Consider the following 25,315-nt stretch of genomic DNA (forward strand, 5'->3'; position numbering starts at 1 on the left):
CTACAATGCAATTTTCATTATATTTAGATAAATGTTAAGTTATAAAAAATCACAGACCTATCATAATCATTTAAACACCGTAATTTGCATTGTACGTTGGTATATTGACTTATAAGTAGCGTAATAACGACTATAGTAACATTTGATGAAATAATATTATAATTATTATTATGTAATACTGCACATTATTTTGGACAAAATTTAGTAACCTACCGGAGTCCTTAAAGAAAAATGAATTATTAATAGCAATATATTATAATTAATCTATATACATGAAAATGTCTGTCTGTCTGTATATCTGTGTGTGTATCCTTTATGATGCATTCTTAAACGGCTGGACCGATGTTGATGAAATTTGGCACAGAGATAGATTAGACCACCTCTGGGCAGAAGATGGGCCAATTTAAAAAGGGAGAGGACAAACTACAGGAGGTGCTTAAACACACATGGGTTGCAAAGCTATTATAATAATTATTATTGGTTGCCATTGGTTTAAAATGGTTGCTAACCGTTCTACTATAAAATAAAACATATTATTCATATAGAGTTGGCATTTTTAATGGGCAACGAAGTGCACGGGATCAGCTAGTATAATATAGAATCATATGCCTTGGCTATTAAAAAAATATAGACCTACCCCGCTCAGGACCGTTTTTCCTTGCAATAATTTATCATTGAATTCAAATTCAACACATCCATTGCAGTGGCTCAATTCAGTGACGATGAACTGAACGACACTTACTCTACAGCAGATCGACTTCCCCAGTTATTTTTACTATTTACATAAAACAATATAAAAACGTGTATAAAAGATCACAGAAAAATTCCCCGTTCAATATTGGTTAATAATTCGTACATATTTGAATTCGTTTTATTTTCAACTGACTGAGTTCACAAACGGTTCATCAAAAGAAAATCGATGTTGAAACAAATTGAGAATTTGCGATTATTTCTGTAACGAGTTTTGAAATATAATTCGATTTTCGATTGGAAAAATAAATAGAAATTAAAACGCGTACACAAGAGCCAAGGAAAAATCATAAACATTCGCTCAAATACAGCATCAAAGATACATAATATGTTCATTTTTCTTACGTTCGTCACAGACATTTATGTTTTTTTTTTATTCTGTTTTAGTTTTTTGATGATATATTTAGAATAATATATATGTCATAGCTCAAAGGTAGAGGTTTCGTATACTGAAGTCGTGACATAAAATTTACTACATCAACCGTGTACACTGCAGTATACGATTTGACACATAATAATTAAAACTGTCCACCTGTCAAAAAATATGTCTCGCCCAACTTCGCCATTATATTATTAAAAATTAGTACTTATTTCTATTCAAGTGATGAAATGCGTGTGTATGGTCTTAAAAAATAATAATAATAAAAACCACATACTAAAAATATATTATATATAGCTGATACTGCCATACTGGTACTTATATGTATTAAACTATTCTGAACTGTAATAAACCAAGTCATTGATATAATTTAATACTACCAAAAACAACACAGTCGTAAAATTGTTGATTTAAGAAAAATAGAAAATGTTTATTTTAAAAACGTGTCGATTAATATAACCATTTTTTAATATCTTTTTTTGGCATAAAAATAAATATTTATTTAGAAACACTTAATTAGATTCCAAATTGCTTAATTATTACACGAATTGAATGAAGTGTTTCTCTGGGTGTACTTCAAATATGAAAATGTTATATTAAACATAGGTTTAAGACGACACTGCTCAGTGCACAGTTGAAAATGTTTGCAATTGTACAACTTAATATATGTCAGATTTATTATTTAACTGCATATTTGCATTAGTCTCTTTTATAAAAAAATCTACCAAACTTCCAATCTCGAAATACATACAAAAGTAAAACGTTTGCCACTTCATATAAGCCCTCAGGCCTTAACCATTTTTATTTAAAATACGTATTTGCTCAAACCACCCTTAAAATATTTATACTATCTTTATTCAAAGCATCATAAATCCTAGAATACGATTTGGTCTTAAATTGTACAAGAATTCAGAAAGTTATAGCAAAGCTTTTACTATACATTTATTATATTGTCAATTGTTTATTCAATGTACAATTGCTCTATTATAGTATGAAATTTATGTTTATTCAAAAGTTGGAACAGATTTAATCTGGTCTAAATCATCGGTCAGCTATAATTCAGTACAGTAAGTAACTATAATATATATTATATGACAGTAAAACGTATTTTTAATTGATTTGCACTTGGCTTCGATGACTTGACCAATAGCGCTTAATAAACTTAAATTGTTTTAATTACAATTTTTACATACCTATTTATATTATTAGGTAAGTAATACATTATACATTTGTACATAATATGAATGGGCAATTGCAATAATAATAACAATTGTAATATTGTGAACAAAATTACGTAGTTATTTTATTTTATATTTAAACTAACTGCGTCATATTAGTTTTGTTTTTATTTAATCGAGTTTAATAAAACTTAGAATTACCTTCGTATATTTACTTAAAATCAAAAAACTCGTTTTAAATACCTGACTCTGTAGCAGGTCACGTAGTACATTAAAGTAGAACTTAGAAGTTGTGGTGAACATACACGGTAGGTAGTACCATGGTAATTCACTCTGTATATAATGTCTTTGATACTTTGAATTTCGGAAATATTTATCTATTTATGCAGTGCCGTAATTTAAATTATTAATTTAAGTTATATTGTCCATCCGAGTCATCCCGGTGGCAAGTGATAAATACCATATTGTGGTTCGGGCGAGTTTAATTCACTAATATCTAAGGCACCGTTAAGTTTCCTTTGCCCAAGACTCGGTAAATCTATACCTGACAGCCAGAATTTTTTGTGCCGGTATACTTATTTAATTAAATTTATACGTTGGAATAAAAACCATGAATTTAGGCAATTTAATAACAGCATGTCAGATTTAAATTTAATCGTTAATTTTTTATTTATATTTTCGGCATCTTTAGAATAATTATGATAATGTTTTGTTTTGTTTTTATTTTCTAACGAACAAATAATTACAATAGCGTAGTTATATCAACAAAATCATACTCAAAACTGCTTGTAACATTCTTAAATCTTCAGATATTGTTGGGATATACCTAAACCTTAAAGGCAAAGTTTGATTAAACTTAAGAAACTTCATGAAATCCGAATCGAATTTTAATGTTTATATTACAAATCTTCCAAACTACAACTTTTTGGAAGGGGGGTTTTTTATTAAAGTTCCACGCAACACAATATTTATATTTAAGTTATTTAAAGTACTATTAATAAAACAATATTGCTTTTCGAGTAGGGTAAAACCATGTTTGATTTATGGCTAACTGCGTACGATGATTTTATAAGTTATTAAATAAATTTAAAAATACATAAAATCAATTTAAAATAAGCTTAGACAAAATAAATTATATCAACGATTTCTTTGATGGGTTAGTTATAATTTTAAGGAAAAAAATTATTAAATAATATATAATATAAGCCAAATGTAATAATATAGTAAATATTAGTATGTTATTTTATTTAATAATATTATGATATCAATAGGTTATCTATACCATTTTATTCAATCAATTTAGATCCTCAGAGTGCATTAATAAAAGGTAAATACATAAAATATTGTATTTAATTTTTCCCGTGTAGTTCATTATATTAGAGAATTGAGACAAACAGTATAATACGATAAACAATGGATGAATAACGGAACCTAGACAGTATATAATATATAAAAAATGTTTTGGGTGTTTAATTAAATTTATTTTACATTGATATATATTTTTTCGTATTCATGGCTGTACTGATCACTTAATACAGAACTTGAAACCCAAATTTATGATGAAATATTTTCAGTTTAAATCCTTTCCCGAAACCGATTTATTTTTTATTTTTCTTACGTGGTTACATAATATGTATTTTCTGCACATAATATAACATTGAGTTATCATAAAGACTAACTTCCCAATAATTGAATGCCAAAATGTACGCGATAGATGTATATGAAAATAATCTACTTTAATAACTTGTTTTCATGCTGTGCTTGATCAGTAGAATTATTATGAATTTTACAGATTATTTCCTCTAAAATATGAAATATTTCAATCCAAAATCATCCTTTCCACACAATAATAATGTGATATATAAACCGCACTAAACAAAAAAAAAAAATGAACGTAAAACCATAAAATGACTCAGCATCATAAACCAATAACTAGGGCTGTGAATTTGTAAAAATATATTTAAGTTTGTTTTATTATTATAACAAAATAAATACATAAAATTTTTCTTTTCATGTTTTGGGCGAATAGCATTAAAAAAAAACCCAAATTCAATCAATATTCTTATTATTTTATTTTTATTAAATAAACACATTTTTATGCATGTCAAATTTAATGTACAAATAATATATATAATATCCTATAATATCAATATAAATGTAAAAATTAAATTAAAAACCATTTTAAGCGAATTTTATACTATAATTGTTGGCATTTTAAGTGCATATTTTATTGCATTTTTTTAAAACATTTTTAAGGTTTTTTAGTGCATTAAATTGATAGTCCTTTTTTTACCCGCATACAAAATTCAACAGAAGACGACATCTCGCTCTCGTGCATTTATTTTTACATTGTGGCATAATGCGATTGACGATACAGCCCATGTATATCGAATCGGATATTATTGGTATTAGGATAGAATTGGCCCCCAGAACTAGTTCAAGAACAGCGTGATGTTATTATTTGCGGTTATATTTTGAAAGCAAGTCAGAAGCAATTCATTCAGTTATTTGAAACGGAAAAAAGTACGATTTCATACGTGCTCCGAAAGATTTGTAAATCGTCTGAAACTGCACAAAAATATGTAATGCATTTCACCATGCGACAGTGTAATATATTACCGTCATTAGTATAACGTTCGAAAACAAATAGCATCGGTTACTGCACAGCCCCTGACTGTCGGATGTCCGGATGACGAACCATTAAAATATCCAAAATCATAAATATAATATATAATGCGATCAATTACAAAACAAACACGTCAAATCGGTAGGCATATTATCAAGGACACATCGATACAGATAACCGACATGTCGAGACTTTTGGAATTCCTGGTTTTATTGATGCAGGCTATATCGAATATAATGTTGCACGATGATACCTATACTAAAGAAAATATTATAGGCCGAGGTGAATAATAATATTTATATATAGCACGCCGGGTGAATACTTTAACGTTTAATACACATCAAATTCTTCAACATTTGTCTAGCGCGGTATACTCGTCACAACGAAAAAGAAATTTTTGATCAAAACTTTCAACTGATAACAAATTAATGTTTTAAATGTTTAGTTTGTAATTAAAGTGTTTTGAAAACATTTTGCGTTTATAATCGATGAGCACAGACAAGTTTTATAATCTACCGATTCGCCATTGTTTGCAGGTTGAAATAAGTTTAGAACTCGACGTGAAGAACTTAAATAAATTGATTGGTAAATGTAAATACCGCATAATATCATGTTAATATACAATATAGACACAGTACTTATACACGCATGCGTATAGTTTATGGGGAGATAATTACAAATAATATTCACATTATCTGTTTTAAAGTTACTTAATGAACATTCTCAATAAATACATTTTCAATTTTAATCGTTTAAAAATAAATCTTGGTTAAGAATCGAATGTATAAATCAACGTAAAAAAGCAAACAATTTGAAATCATCGCGTTTTGATTGTATAAACGACGAAAAACACAATTACAACTTGCACTATATCGATCAATAATGTGATTGATTTCAATAGCATTTCGTTTTTATTTTATTAATACTATAGTTATATACTACTTAAAGAGAGTTTCGGATACCAAAAAGTTTGGCAATTCAGGAGACAACGACAGTAAATTAAATCTGTTAATCTTTTTTATTTACGTACCTACTGTTAAGAAACAAAACCCGTGGCAAGCTCTTGAGAAACCATGATAACTTCACAATATAGTATTTAGGGTGCACACGACACAAACTATTGTTGTATTATATTAGATTATAATTGAGATCTTGATTACTCAGTCATAAGCAATCTAATCATATTACGTCTATCGATACGTAATTTTCACACCGTTGTCAATTAAATTACCGAACTAAAACAAAAACCATAGCGGATGTATAAATTGATCGTATAATCACAGTGCATAAATGATAAATCAAAATTAATTGTCATAAAAAAAAATGTCATATTGGCATAACACTCGTTTTAACACAAATTCTGAGCACATTAAACGCTGTTATTTTGTTACATATCTCGTAATAAAATCTGTAACAATCACGTGTCTAAGTCATGTCGATTGACTTGATTCGGGCCCCATTACACTACACGCATGTGTTTAATTTAACATACTCAATTACACATTTTATATGCACATTGCCATATGCTATATTTTTTTTTCAGATCCCACTTAAATACATATATGGGTACACAAAAATATATAGCATAAAATAGTAGGTACACTGTTTAGTTATTGTCTAATTGTTATAAATTGCTGTAGCCTGTTTGTGGTCAGTTCCAATAGGAGGTACGGGATTGAATGATATCATAATTATCAACATTTTAACTGCAACCGCTCGATATTTAGAAAAGAATTAAGTTTTAAAAAATTATTTTTACATAGTTTGAAGTCATTATAAAACAAAACATATTTGGAAAGAATGATACTTTTTGTTTTGATTTTTATAATTTTTATTTTTTGAACGACAACATACATTTTAATTTTTAATTTTAGAAAAATTTTCGGGATACCCATTTAATACTCCATTTGTCCAAACATTAAATACAAATTACATATAACTAATTAACAACTCGTTAGAAATTCAATTTAAATATTACATATTTTAGACAAAAATATAGGTACTTCTTTTAATTAAAAAAAGTAAACACTTAAAAATTAATAATGATAAAAATATAACTAGTTTAAAACTTGTATACCTAACCAATATAAAGGTACCTTTATAATGACTTCAAATTACGAGAACAATTTTCAATTACAATTTGATAGTTTCTAGTATCTTAAATGAATCGACCTGTATACGCGAAAGGTTTATTTTATTGTACTGCAATAACCTGTGTATAGATCATAGATGTGAGAACATATATAACTAATACAGTTTCATTGAAAAATAATCAACCCAACGGAGATAAATGATTTCCAAAAAAATTGGTTTAAAGTTGTAACAACGCGTTTCCGGGAAAAATAACGAGTCCATCCAAAACTTTATGACATTATTAATTTATTATGATTGACGTGAAATTATCGAATGCAAAATACCCTGCAGTAACCGAATTCCACAATCTTCGCTTGATCAGGAAAACTTTGTAATCAGTCATCGATGTACAGTTTTCAGAAATTGATCGATGAGCAACCATCACATTTTGTACCAAGTGGATCATAATAATAAATGATCAATACAAATTATTACATATTAAATTATTACATCATATTATCATCCACTTTGGTACTGTATCGTTACAGATTTCTAATAAAATTCACATTGTATCTATAGGTATGTAATTTTACAGTCGGTGTAAACTGCAACTATACACAGATCGTTTCAAAATATTTGGTAATATACGAAAAAAAGTATATATTTCAATATTGTATGAATAAGTATTCGTTGATCTTTAATTCCATTCGAATAATTTAAGTTATTCAAGTAACCTACAGAATGGCATTTCGTATTTTTTTTACAACCATTTAAAAACGCAATTGGATCTATATTATTTTTTAATGGTATTTCACCGAATTTGCGACGAGGTATCTCTGATAGAGATTATACAATTACGTCAATAATACCGAAACGGTATTTCGAAGATATTATTTCCACGGTATCGTACCCCTCCCTCGTTTGGAATCATCATTCGCCAGTTCAATTTCGTATCGCTGGTAAGTCTTAATTCCACCCACGTAAACGTTTCGATTTAATTATAAAATAATGGTTGATGACATCCGAATGAGAGTGAAATTATAATCAAACGGCGTAATAAAACGTATAAACGTAAAACAAATATATATATATATATATATATATTAATTAAACGCGATCTGAATCAAGGGGGAAAATAAACGGGGAAAAGTATGACAGCCGTTAACGGTTTTCGGCTCAACGAATATCTAATGAACGTTTTTAAAAAAACCGACAAAATACGAACAATAAAATCCGTGATTTCGAAAAGAAAGAATACAATCTTCATATCGGTTTGTTGAATACTATAAATAGTACTTAGAGTTATAATATTATAGTTAACTATCGTTTAAATACACGCATCATGATGATATTTATTATTTTTTTTTATTGATACTAAGCGTCGGAAAATTATAAGCATTTTTGTTGGGGGGTTACGACGGTGGTTGAGGAACACGTGTATAGGATTCGTCACTAAAAACCCGCGGATGCTTGACCCAGAACACTTTAGTGACTGTCAACCACCGAGCCACACCGGGCCCCTGATTATATATGCTGATAATTAAATATCCTGTATTATAAATTATAATCAATATCGAAACGAAGAAAGAAGAAAACGTTTTTTTTTTTACGGCTAAATTCGGTACCACGACTGCGACGGGGCTAGGTCATATGTCATATATAATTAACACGATTCATATAATTATAGTTCCAGCGTGGGTAGAACTTAATAATAATAATGCTATTAACCAACAAGCTCAATTATTAAATGTTTAAAGAAAAACTTCAACATAATAATATTATAGTATTATTCTGTAACAATTTTTCGTCGTATTAACGATACATTTTTTTTCTTTCAAAAATGTTGTTTTCCTACGACCTCCAATTTATTTTATACAAAAATTGTTTGAAAAAAAATCGAAAAAACGCGAGTGTTGAAACGAACGGATCACGTGCCTTATGTACACGGTATGCATGTAATTTATCCAGTGATTTTTGTGGAAAATAACGAATAGAAAAACGCCAAGACCACCAGCCGTGCCCTGAGGCTCGCACAGATAGTGCGCCGATCGTTGAAAAATGTGATGATAAAAATAAAAAGGGGGAGCGCGCAGGTGAAAACGTTGCGGCGACGGCAGCGGCTTCGGTTTCGGCGAGTGTGCGACGGGCGCGCAACAGTGTTCAAAAGCTCTGCGCGCCGACCACAACCCGCAGCGTTGTACGCGCCCGGTCGAGTTGCCAATTTTTTTTTCCGCCGTAGGACAACTTTCGTTTTCGGGTTTTCCTTTTCGGTATTTTTCGCCGCCTCCCCCCTTCTGAAAACTTCCGCCGATCTCCGTCGATACATCGCAAATTGTGCTCTCGTCCGTAAACCCGCGTCGTGGCCGTTGCTCGTTCGTCACCGAAATTTTATATTGTTTCTCGCCCCCTCGAACACCCGCGGTCGACTTCTTACACTATATGTCATTTTTTTTTTATCGTCCCACATCACATTAGATCGCCGAGTACGTAGTGGTCAGCCACCACCACGCCATGGTCTTGTTTTGAATCGAAAAATAACACAGTAAAAAATTCTTTGATTACTCTACAAACAACGTTTGGCAGAAAAAAATACAGAAACCGATTGCCACTGTTTCACCGAAAACAACGGAACCCGTAAGTATATAATTTTGTTTTGGATATTTTTTACCTATTAAATAGTATATTATGTATCTTTTTTATTTTTACGCAGTTGCAGTATAATAATCTCAGTATTTATAGACGTATTCGAGTTTTCAATATAATACTTATAATTCATAACAAGACATTTCTATGGTTAGGTTATTATTTATCTTGTCGATGAATCTTATACAAGTATTATAATTAAATTATGAAATAAAATATGGATCGTAACATACTTCGGTCATACATAGTGTTACCAGTAGTTTTAATAACAATTCTCTGGGATGCGGTTTAGTATTATAATTTATAGTGATTATATTATATTGTTTTTATAGCGATAAAATGTCTTCTGAAGTAAGTGCCTATAAAGCTAGAAATAACCATAATTTTGAAGTAAAAATGAATATTGCATAAACTTTTATAAATATGTTTTATTTAAATGTTACACAAATCATATCATGTATGCAAACAAAGTTTTTCGAATGATGGATAAATTATAATAATAGACAAAAAAAAAAAAAAAATACGCAAGCACATCACAATATAATATATTATACCTAATATTGTTGAGCAACATTTTTATACCAGTGGTTAATTCTGAAAGTATAAAATATTAATTCTAGTTAGGATTAAAATTTTAATCCATATTGCACCTAAATACCAAAGATACATTTTTTTAAATTAAGGTCGCTATACACTTTCTAAAATAATCCCATCCATATAGCGAGATATTGAACTTGATAAAATTTTAAAATAACTTGAAGTTTAGATGAGATTTGTAGTGTGCTTTTGATAGAACTTATATAAAAATATGACTTTTAACCATACCTTACAAAAGTTGTAAGCTTTATCTAAGTATAATATGTCATTTGTGCGTATAAGAATAAAGAATCTAAAACTACCTACAGTCAATATTTTTAAGAGAAATATTTATATTTAGTTGTTAATTTTGTGTATAAAGGGTAATTCAAGTGTTACATAATATCAATGTATGCGTATAAGCAATTAGTTTTATTGATCCTGCAAAATTTAACTAACCTATTGTGGTAAAATACAACTTTATCGATCCGTGGCTTTTACAACAATATTTTGTGTACTGGTTCTATCAATAGATTGTTTTTATGTTGTGTTAAATAGGTTTCAACGGTTACGTAAATATGAATGGTGTCCGAATAAAAGTATATTTTTTCGATTCCCATAATAAATAGCAGTAAGTTGGTGATTTTCTCATGACTTAACTTTTACAGAATTCTTTATGAACTATTCATATACTTGAGATTTACAAAAGATTTACTTTTCCTTTAAAAGCTATGCACTTGTCACAAGGTATGAGTATTACAAAATTACAACACAATTACACCTTTTCTTAAAGTATAAAAGGGTTTGGTAAAAATAAAAATAAATTAAAAATGGTTGAACACACTTATAGACATTATTTATATAAAAAAAAAAATAGTGGGTAGGTACCTATAAAATACGAATTCTTAACAAATACACATTTAAGCACAGGCATTGGATCATAAAGGTGGGATCCCACGACTCGTGTACTTGACGAATATTTGGTATTCGTTATTCGCCACTTTCCCGTCGATTGTCGGTATAACTTGCCGATTATTCGAGTATTCGTGAATATTCGTCAAATACACGTAGGTATGTAACAATTTTAACAATACAGGCCATAAAATAATCAGATTTCTATACACTGGATAGTCCTAACGTCATCGTCAATTATTTAGGTCTTCATCGAAAGTTTACAAGACAAATTTACTACATAAATGATAAATATATGATTATCCTGAAGTTAGTTTCGAGTTTACATGGAAAAGACAAGTTTACGGTGTACGCAATTAAGACGAGCGCAGACACGCGATAACAATGGCGTTAAATGCTATCGCCTACTCGTTTCGGGTACATAATAATACATCGCTCGAACGTGTTTTTCCATTAAACCATCGACAAATGAACACTTTGTTTTAAAATCATTCTGACTGAACTACTGAAGTATAATATCTCAGGAAACCGCAGTTTCTGTTAGCTCGCGCGCACGCGTGTGTATTTACCCGTTTTAATTTTATATTATCTTTTGGCTCGGGTTCGTTTTTTTTTTTTCTATTAATTAATTACATTTTTTTTCGCCAATATGGCTGGTTTTCAACGAAAAATGTATCCGAAGAGATTTGTATACATAAATATAAGCTTAGGCACTGATTAAATTTCAATTAACATCAAAAATGCCCATTGAGTTGTAGAGGTATACCTATGCACATCGCGGACGTCTATAATATTACTCTAGTGTTTGGCAATTTCAAAGTTTTTCCTTACTTTACACACACCGTAACCTCCCCCCTTCTTACGTTTACCCGTCGCGACAAACAACAGACATATTCACAAACGAATTTCGAACAGCTCTCGGCCCTTATAGAGTTTATACTATAGACACAGAATTACAAATACTTATCTAATACAATTACGGGTGCAGAAAGAGACTATGAGAAAGCGAGTACTAATAAATTAATTCTACAGGATTGAGACTTTACCGGTATATAGGCCGTCAAAGGGTTTGTCGCGGACGGCTTAGTCAAAATTCACACATACACACACATCGTTATGCATCTGTGCGTTCGTTCAAAGCGTAAACACGTCATTATACAGGTATCTCAGGTGTACGAACCCGAAACCGGGTAGAGGCTAGAGTGTAAGGAAATAAAAACGAAAATACGAAAATATTATAATTTAGAATTATATAATGGACGGCGCGTACTTTTGCCGAGTTTTCGGGTGGGCAAAATATAGTCTCTGAGTACAGAAATATACAAATCGCGTACATTATCGTACACGTCATGATGTTGTTATGAACCAGGTAGGTGATATATGGCTTATGATATCGGTGCAGGGTTGATAGGCGGGGACAGACATGAGTTCAATGAGTGTGAGAGATGATACAAAAACCGCTCGTTCGGATGAGAATCCGGAACTTTAAGTGTACCAACAATTTACGGAATCTGATTGTTATATTGTGATATGCAGTTAAGTTACAAATATTATTAAAATATTGATCGTATATACAATATTATAACATATTATATTATATGCATCGTGAGTAAAGTTATTTCATTATACAATAAAATATTTATCCAAGTTAATAACCCTCTAAATTCAGAAAATCCGATCATATATGAATCCGGATGTCCGGAAATCATATATACTTTTCTAGAATCTTAAAATTTAACGTTTAAAATATATAGCGTGCGACGGACCATGGATTGAACACGGAAAAACCGTTGAGAAAATTGTACAGATATGACTTTTTTCTCGCAATGATTTGAAACAAAATAATTTGAATATAAATTGTTGAGGCGCTTGCAAACCGCGCCTACGATGCTTGTCACGTGTCCAGCAGGAAATCTTCTCGAAATTTCTCTATTGCAGGTTTGTGCAATCAAATAGTTAGACCGATCGATGCACGTGCGACGCGTCGTCCGACAAACTTTTGCCATTATTCGCCAACCAGTCACGACGGCGCACGTGTATAGTCTGATTGAAAAATCTCGATGCGATCCGAAATCCGAAATGTACCAAACGATACTGGTTTGTAATTATATTGTAGTGAATAATAATCGAATAAAGAAAAGACGATTGCAAACCTCGGCGGACTTATACTCGGAGATACTGGGGTAAGATGATTGCTTTACAGCTAATTGCATCGTTGCGGATTAAAACTGTGCGATGCAATATTCGTATAATTCAATCAGCCGTAGTGGGGGCTGTGTTAATTTATCATCAATATTGACATTACGTCGATAAACATCGGAAAACTTGACAGTTCAATTATACATACTGATACGATTCTCCGAATAACAAACAAATACAACTATCGATGCTACTAGAATAATAATAATTAATAATAATACAAATGATTAATGGAGAAGCAGCTGATCGAATATATTTCATCATCAAACGCTTCGATTTAAAAGGTATTTTTATGCGAATGTACATTTAATGTCTTTGTTGGGGGAAAAAATACGCTCTTGGTAATCCCAAAGAATATTACAAAAACGCTTACTGCAGTTAAATAATATTAGCTCTCATTGTGACATATTTTTTTGTCTTTCTGAAAGATATTTACAAATACGTTTGATATACCTACCTACGCACTTATTTTAATCAATCACAGCGAGACTTCTATACAAAAGCAATACCGCGGTGACGTCTTTTAAACGGTAATTGTTGAATATTTTATATTAAATGCTCAAATATTTCAAAAATGAAATACCTGGCACGAGTCTCCATCACGCCGAGATTTCCCGTATTACCCACTAGTAAATGCTTATTAATATAGAGTACAGATAATAGCTTTCAAAAATAAATCGTACTTGTATCAATATTTAATTAAAACTAAAAATTAAATGATTAGGTATTATTTGTACCACCTTTTATATTTCTATAAAGCAGATACTACGAAGCCGCCGTTGTCAACAGACAATTTATTTTTTCATTTATTATAATGTATTATATAATACCATAGATAATACGGTATATATAACCTAACCTACCAATGAAAATGTTTTTTTAGCATAGAATGGTAATTATTATACAATTGAACCGTAATGGCGGGATGATAATATCGTTTTTTTCTTAATATTTGTAGTTTGAAGTATAATATATAATATATTTAAGTATAATTATTATACTTCAAGCCACAAATATTAAGAAAAAAAATCTAGAAAAACGTTGTTATTTTAAAGGAGCTTCTATTTATTTGGGTATAGTGAATTTAGAATGAAAGAAAATATTTTGGCAATATAAAGGCCAGGTTCAATGCTTCTAAATATGGTAATTTTTCTTTTTCAAAAAATAATGAATTAACGCATTTTCTTAAAAAAAAAAAAATGATAAAATTTGTTCTATTAAATACATAATATTATAACGAATAATAACGATATTGTATACTGCGGATTTTCACCGAGTAAGAATGGATACACAATATACATATTTATGAAACACCGAATTGTAATCAACGGCAATATTTTCATTGATATAGTATATATAATATATATAGTGTATAATACTATAATAGTATTAGATAGGACATATTATTCCGATTCGTTTATTTTGCATAATAGTATATCAAATAGAATTATTATTTTTTCAGCTTAGAGTGTTCTAATTATTTTTTTAAAATATTTTCCACCGTAAATAACTTTTTATAACACTATATTATTCAATTATGATGAATCTATAAACAAGATTTACCGACTATAGCTATTTAGAATAATCAAATGCCGACATTTTGTTACATACGTCACTTTCGCCATTTAAATCTAATTTACCAGCAGTAGGTTGTAGGTATTGTTATTCTATACATTTTGATCGATGCCTCCAAATAAGAATTGTTTACTTCACAGGCGTGGCTTGAAAGAAAACGTGCGTTGAATAGTTTAAGGGCGTAGGCTGTATAATATAATATATTTACAGAGTATTATTTAACGGAAATTTTTCCACCAAGAATAAAATTAATATTTTCTTCGTTTGTTAAATTTTGTCATTATAGGCATTTACCAAAAATCAAACTACCGACAGGAATCTACGAAAAACCGGTTTCTCAAAAGACGGCTATGTCTGCATAATATGCGTATATGACGTATGAATTTATACATCTCATACAAAGTATCTAGATTAAAGAAGTTTTGATGTTTTGTTTATCGTAATGATCTGGAACAAAATTATTTATTAAATATTATTTAATATATTTTACTATATTATGACGTGATACTGTTAAAACCGTTACTAAATATCTCCAAAATGTAAAAAACTTAATTCATTGAATTTAATATATTATGTTTTCATTTTATTTTTACCATACAACATTATAAAATTATGGTAAACTCAAAATGATACATTATAACTGTAACTTAATGTGTGTTTCATCAAAATTATTATTCGACATAAATGAGTGTTAGAATACTATATTAGAATATAATTATTTAATATAACTGTCACTTATTTTAGAACGACAAATATATCAATGTTATAAAAATAATTATAATTAAAATGAATTTATTAAATATAACTTTTTGCATTCGCATTACTATTAGAACATTGTTTTAAATGAAATATTATTCAATAAAATTAAAGGTATGCAAATTTAGCGTCTTATGGGTTAGATTAAAAATGTGTTTTAATTTTTTCAGTATACCTAGGTGACCGTGTAAATATAACTGAATAATTTAAGTATCTTAACGCGTGGTTGATTAAAAAAAATATAACAATACGTTCTATTGAAAAAAAACTAACTTATGTATATGGCAAAATTTAAAGCCAAGACGTCGTAGACGATGTTCAACAAAATTAACCAAGGCGGGTTAAGCAGCTGCAGTAATTACTCAACGCCATAGCAATTGCAAATATGGCCGAGTCATTTGTCTTTAGGTCGACTTAATCTGTCCTCGTTAAAGTATACAAATACGGCGCGCGATGCCTATCCAGAAACGATATCGTCAACTCTATCGTTCTGCGGACAAACCTTCAAATGAAATGTAATTTACTTTAATCCAAAATTGTGTTTTTGAGCCACTCTTCGATTGGGCCGTCCGCCCGGTTCGAGTGAAACGCAATATATGTAATGATTGTATAATATAATATCATACCTACGAGAAACGTTTGCAGGAGTTTTTAACAGTATAAAAGAAAATCAATAAATGGACGCCGGAAATGTCGAAACGAGTACCAGTCAGAAATACATCGTAAACATACTTATACACTTGTATTGTATATTATAACACCGCCATCACGATTCCAAACACAGAGCTTCGGTGACTATCTTGGCGGCTTTTTATATACTAGGAACAGCAGGAATACAGGATTTGTGAGTTTTCATTATTTCGGGAATGTTCGTTTTCTCGTTTCGGAGCTATTTAAGGAAACATCTAGACACGGAGGTACGGTATACGGTTCGTCACGTCTTATTGGGCTCAGTCTCGGCGGTGGTGGCGGGCGTGGTTTTAATAATATATAAGATTGTAAAACTCCACCACCATCCCCCTAAAGGCTAACCGATGTGCGACGACGACGATACGAGCGCGCGTCACGATGTCATCCCTAGAACCCCGACATCTGGACCGTTGTGGCGGAGGGTGGAAGGATTTGCCGCAGTTTATATGATTTAGTTTTCCTTTAAACCGTAAAATATATTCTTCGTATGCTCGTAATGTTTTAGCGTCTGTCAAAGCGAGTAGCGTATAACACGCGTGTATTTAAGAAAATGTTTTAATAACATTAATATGGCGGCGGCGGATCGAGGACGCGCGCGCGTTATTTGCATGTCGGTGACGGTTTTCGTCTGCGAATCGGATACTAATTCGTGTTATTGTCCCGACCCGGATTAAGCGACTTGTTTTAATTCCCCCCCGTCGAAACGAATAAACGCGTAGGCTTGCAACACTCGTTTGTCGTCAAGAAAATAGCATCAAAACACAACCGAATTATGACCATTGTGACACACTTTTATGATAAAGTAACTTTACGCACGGTCTAAATAGGCAGATTTGTGTGGTGGGGAAGGTGGGATGTCTAAAGGATACAGTTTTAATATCTTAGACCTACCTAATAATGTCTATAGACTGCTTAGAATGTTAACAACTCACAAGATATTATAACAGTAGATACCTACTTATATAGTATGAATAAAGCATAAGACAGTTATATATATTTTTTGTACCCCGAGTAAAAAAAAAACATTCACTATACCACTACGCAGGAGCTATCGGAACTTATAAGTCCTAGTAGTACTAATACCTATATAAATAAGTATTATATATGTACGACACTCAGCTGATATTTCATACTAGGCCACATACCTATACAGAAATCCTCCTCCTCATCATCCTCCGAAACCGAACACGGTATATGTTGCACGAGCGACGGGTCGATAAATCCTTAAAACGCACGTGTACTATATATATTATGCCTGATGACGGCAAAACTTCGGTCCCTTCGGGCCAGATGGAAATTATTTTTGAACTACTCTGGGTGGCTTTCGGCCGCGAGTTGCGGAGCGGAAAGCGGGCGAGACGGCGGCGATAGCGTTCGTTTTCACGCGACCAAATCAATCAACCCGCGAACATTTATAAAGGGGAACCGTATATATATATATATATATATGCTCGTGTGTATACAGGGTACACCGCCGTACTGATTTTCCAATTTCCCTCGTACACGATAAAATCCGGAAAACACGACGTCTCACATTGTATAATATACGAGTGCGAAGATGGATCGAGCGAAGAAGTTTTGGAACGAACACGTACAGTAGTCGTAATCGTCGCTATCGACCGTATACACAATAACGACGTCCACGAAATCGTAATGAAATTTAGTAAATTGTCTCCCATTACTCGCAGGACGTTTAAAACTATTATTTTCCCGGAAAATAATAAATTTTCATGACAGACCACCGCCGAGTTGATAATAATCAAAACTATGTCGGCGCGAAACGATCACGGTGTAAAGCTACCTCAAACACGGTATTGAACCATCTCGTGAGGTTAATAACAGCTGTATAATATGATAGACCTAATGTTATTTTAATTTCCTCCGTCGCATCGTAGCCGCACACAGGTGCAGCGTCAAAGACATTATAGCGACGATAAAATTTGAAATTATTGTAAAACGACGTGCCACAATCTACAGATGATATCGGTGCTGCGGGTTGTTCCGATGTAGTTCATCTCCGATAATAACTTATTTTATTGTCAAAGTATTAAATCGCACGTTTGGATATTTAATTGTTTTTTTTTTTTTTTGTAAATTAGGTAATTTCTTTAAAAACTATTTAGTAAGCCGACTAGTGGGCTTTATGTAAAACATATAACGCATATCAAACTGAAATTATTATAGGTTACCTAACCTAACCTAATTGGTTTCGATATATGTAGGTAGGTAGTTAATATTTAAATTTTAAACAACAATATACGATATAATTTAAAATGCATAACTCTATTAATATTTAATAGAAATTATAATTTAAATTGTTTAGAAAATCAGCCACCTCAAATATTTATATAATAACCAACACAAAAAAATGAAAATTGAATAAATGTAATCATTCTATAAACAGAAATAATTTGCAAAAATCATATTCACATAAAAAAATCTGACAGAGACCGAGCGGTAAGCACTCACTCGTCTTGCATTGCTCACAAATGATAAATCATCGCATTTAAAAACGATTATGAGCAGAGCTTGGTTATAACCGGGCTTTGGCTGACATTTCATCAAAATCAAGTTTGTTGACGTGTTTCTTCAAAACTTTACTGTTCGACGGCTGTTGTAGATTGTCTCTACAACGTTCGGAGAAAATCAAAAATTTATATAAAAGTATTTGAAAAGTACGTATAACGAACGTCAACACACTGTTTTATCTTTTACGGTGGGTGACATATGATGGCATTTTTCAAACACAGCTTTTATCAGCCGAAATATACATTTTTATATGAAATTGTATATAATTTATTGTTTTGTACAAAAAAACATCGCAGAAAACAATTAAAATAATAAAAACCATGTATGCACTCATCGGTATAGCTGTGGGCACATTATCACAAATGGATGACGAATCAAAGGTGTACGTGTATCGACATTTAATAGTAAATAGGAATCAATATGCGAATTAAATCGATCTTGTGTTGACATATTATACTCTAAACTTTTTGCAGACGAATGGCTTTAGTTTTGCGTCTTCTTGTGGCATATCAAATAATATCACAAGCATTTCAAAACAAGTAAACCATATTTACACATCTTTTTTAACAATGCCTGTCATTCATTGTTCCACCAAAAGGTAATTTTCATCATTAGAACGAATAACAATAAAAATAAATAAATAGGTTAAGCTCATCATTGAGACATCAAAACTTAGACGCATTAAGAATATTTTCAATAAAGTGTGAGATTGCGGAAGATCATAACTTTAACGACGTCACCGAAGAGTTTCCAGGAACAGAAGGCGAGGAAATGTGCATGCATATAACTTTATAAACAATTTTGAAAACGACCAAGCCCAGAAATGTATGTATTTTGTTTTATGTCAATAACTTCACTTACGTTATTGTAGTTCAAACTTTAGTTTAATGCAAATAATTAATAAGAACCATTAGTTTAATGTATAAATATGTGTCAACGTTTTATATTTATAAGCGATTAACATGCTACCAACTATTATTATATTATTGAATAATTAATAATACAGAGTTATTCGTCAAACATGCGGCACTCGTTTGACAAACAGAAGTTTCTATCACCACAACATAGCAAAAAATGAATAATATCAAATAATCATATAAATTATAGAGACTACACGTCATGACTAGCGTGGTACCGACAGCGTATATGAGATGTTATTAATTTGACCGCAGCTACAACTACACAGCGACCACCGGTCGTCGATCACGCCACGGTCCTATGGAATTTTAATCGTCCGAGAACACGGGACGCGCCACCGACAGGCTTATATAGGTACACCGACCCTGCAGACTATACCTATACCTAGGTACTGGATGATGTAGACACTGCAGATTATACGCCGTCGGTCGTGATGATTTTTTCAAAACAATAATTTACGACAAACGGAATTCACACAACAATTTTAATGGCTCTTGTATACTAATATGCGCAATATGATTTTATTATATTATATCTACAAATCGCGTTCACAATATAAACACATAGGTCGTATATCTACTCGACAACTCAAAATGTCGCGCCTGACTGCCGCGTATATTATGCTTCACATAATATAATATATATTTTTTTTACGTTCGTATTAAAATTATTTTGCATTAGGACGATATATTGTAATAATATTTTCTTCTACGAGGAGCTACACAAACTCTATACTAATTCATATATACACTATATGTACATCTATACAAATCTAAAAACCGACGAACAAGTGGGATTTGAAAAATGTTTTTCTCGCGATAATTTTTCGCTTGAAAACATTTTTTGTTATTAATGACATGAACGTCGAGTAAAACTACAAAAATTCTCCTGTGTATATATACATATAATAATAATAATAATAATAATAATAATAATAATAATAATTTAAAACGCGTTATGCGTGTTAACATAATAATGGTCGGAAATCGTTACCATCTGGCGTAACTTTTTTCTCTCTCTTAAGTTTATGATTTTTCAAAATGCAAATTGATAAAATTTTAAACACAACTAAAATACTCACGCACGCCATAAATAATACAATATATTGAATATTTATAGCAGGATGAAAATAAATCGTTTTTATTTATTGGAAGAAGGTTCAAGTGTAGTAGAATATTTTTTCCTTATACTTTGAAAATCCGTTAACTTTTTACGGAACTTTAAAACTAATGACATTTCCAAACGATTTAGTACACTTTGAATTGAAAAAACCTAATATTATGTATGTGCGTGTTGTATAGTGTGCGCATTGGAAACGTCTATGAAGCACGAATCAAAATAATTTTCGTAGGTATTTGCAATATTCGTAACTTATTGCGCATAGGTTTGTAATAAATTAATCATGTTAACTAGATGATATACAAATGTAACGCCGAAATAAGTAAGCTATTAACTATCATTGACGTATACTTTTAAATAATAATATATTTGAAGTTATTTCATCATTAATATTCCATTCAGTATTTTATGAAATAAATCCAAAATTATAGATATACATTTGGAATTCATATGAAACATGGGAATCCAATGCTGGAATAAAATGTACGTTAAAATGATTTAAGTATACAATGTTTATATAACAAAATTGAAATAATAAGGTTTTACTTGTAGATTTTATTTTATTTTACAAATTATTTCACAAATTTCAAAAATGTAGAAATTAGTTAAACATTTTATTTCAATTTTTTAAATCGAATCATTTGTACGTCCAAAATTTTCCTGAATGGAAAATGAAATGAAATTCAAAAAAATGAATCACCTCCTATTTGTTAATACACAAATTATTTTGTCAATTACAACATTTATTTTGTCAAAAACTAGATATTAATAATTTAATTATATTAAATATATAATATACTCTAAACATTAAATTATGCCTTATGGAATACTATAAAAATATATTTCATGTAACTTAATTAAATTCGGTAATATTTATACCCGATAAATGTTATTGGTTTAATAGTTAACAGGCTATACAACTATAGATATACTTAGTAATGATCAATGATAATACAAAAAATGGACCTGTAGGTGTGGAAAAAAAAATTTAATTTACATATATCTTATATTATATAGGTCGGGAATCCGTATTACGGTTAAAACATGATTCTATTTTATATTTTTTTTATATTTCATACGTAGTAAACAAAAAAAAAATTGGCACATGATTTAATTTTAAAAACAAATATTAGACATATTTTACAGTTTTAATTTTTTAAACTAACAAATAACCCTCTCCTCGAGTGTTTTGTTTAAATAAAAACTAATTCAATATAGCTTCATCAGAATTTTACTCTCCTAAATAAATATAAAGCGTATAAAAAGTGTTTCTATATATTATGAATTACAGGAATTATAGAATACGTATACTGTAATAAAAATGAATTATCTATTGTGTATACAAGAAATATCTATGACATAATAATTTAAGCAAATTATTCTATCAAATTGTATCTCCTAGATTGATTCCACTGCAACGAAAATCATCATTGATACGACAATATTAATGCGACATGATATATACAAATAATATACATAATATATATATTTAAGTAGGTAGTTACTTACGTATTATTAAAATAATATAATATTGAAAAATATTATTTTTAAATTTTAATTGGTATATTATTTTATTATAACTCGTTCCGGACGACGCACTATATATAGTTCGTGCATTAACGAAACGACCCCTCCACCTGTGTAATTATTAATTATTTAAATTTTAAAATGTATATATTTAGCTTTTTTTTTTGTTTTTTGGTTATACTATACATAACAGTGCTATGCGCGAGTCCAACGAAACCCAATACCGTAATGGCATTATATTCGCACAAATTTCGAGCGATCGGTGTCACAGACAAACAATAGTGAGTTCGACGGTATAATTCATCATCTCGTATCAATGTGCAAACACGGTGTAAAGTTAGACAATTGCGACACGTTTTGCACTTTATACGATACATTCTTTTTTTCGCACAACCGTCTAATGTGTACACACTCGATTACTACACCATAATATTATAATGATAATAGTATTATTATGTGCATTAGATTATAACATTATCGTAATATAATATTATCATAGCCGACAGCGGTACCGATGATGAACAATCAACATACATATATACACATATAACACATATACATGCATATACATATGCACATATATACATATAAACACATATACATACATACATACATACATACATACATACATACATACATACAAATACATTTATAATATATGAGTATCGATCGTCGCAGTTTTCATGCAACACAGGTCACAGACGACCGTCTACTTTAAATTGGAATATAATGTAAATTCATTACAATACACTTATACGTCATATAAAAACTAAGAAAAGTTTCTAAAGGATCGATTGGTGGTGACAGGATCGGGATCCGTTACCCCGTTAAGAAAAATATAAATTTTTGTTGGCAAATGGGTCACAATTTTTTATTTTGGTTGTTTTATAAATTGTTACGTAATAGCCGGCATATAAAATTGGCAGGTACAACTACAAATATCACTTATGCGCGCTGGACGCAGAACAAAAAACAAACAGCAAAAAAACGATTTCTATATAATATTGTCAGATTTTCTAAGGATGCAAATATTACGTATTTATTGCGACCTATCCATCAAAAAGGATTTCTTTATTATTATTCTCAAGACTCTTATTACGGTCTTACCGTCTGTACACTACGGCGGCTATAGAATATCTATGGTAAAACTTTATTATTATTAGTGCAAATATATATTTTACTTATTTTACGAAACCGCTGAAGTTTATTGAAACCCAGCGCCGTCGAGTTTTTGGAAACTTATCGAAACCCCTCAAGAACGAAAGTTATTCGGGAGAAATGACAATAACAATTATACATACAATTGACGCGCGAAAAGTTTTCACGTCAATATTAAATACACTCACACATACGCACACACAACAACAATAAATTGAAACACAAGTATACTATTGCTGCTACTCCTGTCTGTGAAAAAAAAAACAATCCAGAGCACATTTTGAGCAGCTGCTGCTAGTGGTACACGGTATATATATTAATATTTTATAGGTTAGGTAGGTATAAAAAATAATTGACTTTGCTGTATAATAATATGTCGCGCGCAGTACACGATTTCCTTTGAAAAATATCAGCGTCGGTATACGACATGGGTACCTACATGGGTACCATAGGTACAACAACACCTGTAGTTCGGGTAAGCGTATATATCGAGGGGCCAATAACAGCAATAATACTAATAATTATATACAATACGGGCGTGATAAAAATGAAAAAAAATCCATAAAGGTATGCCAGTTTTCATCGGACACGTACACACTCCATGGCCTATATTAATCGTATATAATATATTTATTTTTATTTTTTTTGTTTTTTTGAAAACATTTTATGTGTAAATATAATATTTCCAATAAGAAATTTTTAAACATTTATATATATTTATGACAGGTAAAAAATTCACTCTGGGAGAATCCTATCCTTAGAGGCACTCCTACTGACATTTTATTTTTATTTTTTATCGAGTACGGCAGTACGTCGTTTTTAGGTGGCGGGGAGGATTTTCCGGGAGTGTGAGGGATGGATATAATATTATATTCACGGGCGTTCATTAAAAGTCCACGACGAGTTACTCGAACCACAAAATTGAATTTTAAGTATACCGCAGCATCATTCAAAATTGTATCCTCTGTAAACGGGCATCGACTTTGGAAGGTAACAACACTAATTAAATAAAAAAGTTATAATCAAAAAACAATGTAATAGGTATGTGAATAAAAAAAAATTAATTAATTAAATTTCGGAAAAGTGTCTTGATGTGGCTTTTAATTGAATCCATTACGGTTTACAGCTGTTACCAAATGTATATACTTGAACGGACAAAGGATACGTACCTAAAATTATATGTGGAGAGGACATGGAACAATCAACGAATTTTGTAGGTATCAGCTTATTACACTGCATTAATGCGGTAGATAAACCGTACAAAGGACAAATGTTCTCAAAAAAAAATTACCTACTATAGTCTATAGGCAGTATAAAATCAAAAAAAACGTAATCCACAACATGATGTGCATTTATGCGTAACAATTTATTATATACACTAATTTATATTACTATCAACGTCGAAACATAGTAACATTATCATAAAAAGCAATAACGTTTTTTTAAATAATATAATTCAATAGTTATATAGGATTTTAATAATGTAAATTTTTTTAAACTGAATTCTAATCGGTTTCTATCTATAAATACATAAAAAAAAGATAAAGGACACAATATAATATAAAAGATTGTAAACATAATTAGTAGCTATTTACTTTTTGAAGCAAGAAGATAATCTACTTTATATTATAATTATTGAAACAATTTAAATAATCTTCGCTTATAAAATAATATGTTCGAATGTGATTTGACCAGTTAATAAAGTAT

General features: G+C 30.5%; 2 protein-coding genes across 3 annotated transcripts in view; one reads left to right on the forward strand and one right to left on the reverse strand.

The window, feature by feature from the left end:
• LOC100169489 (sex-regulated protein janus-A) overlaps positions 1–25,315 on the reverse strand; it is a 166,721-nt gene that overhangs the window by 54,932 nt on the left and 86,474 nt on the right. The window lies entirely within an intron of this gene.
• Positions 8,858–25,315, forward strand: part of LOC100161284 (arrestin homolog) — a 96,918-nt gene continuing 80,460 nt past the window's right edge. Inside the window, exon 1 of the mRNA XM_001948559.5 lies at positions 8,858–9,640. The gene's annotated coding sequence lies outside the window, so the exon portion shown is untranslated. The remainder of the gene's footprint in view (positions 9,641–25,315) is intronic.

This window comes from Acyrthosiphon pisum, chromosome A3, assembly GCF_005508785.2.
Source record: "Acyrthosiphon pisum isolate AL4f chromosome A3, pea_aphid_22Mar2018_4r6ur, whole genome shotgun sequence".
NCBI classification, from domain to species: domain Eukaryota; kingdom Metazoa; phylum Arthropoda; class Insecta; order Hemiptera; family Aphididae; genus Acyrthosiphon; species Acyrthosiphon pisum.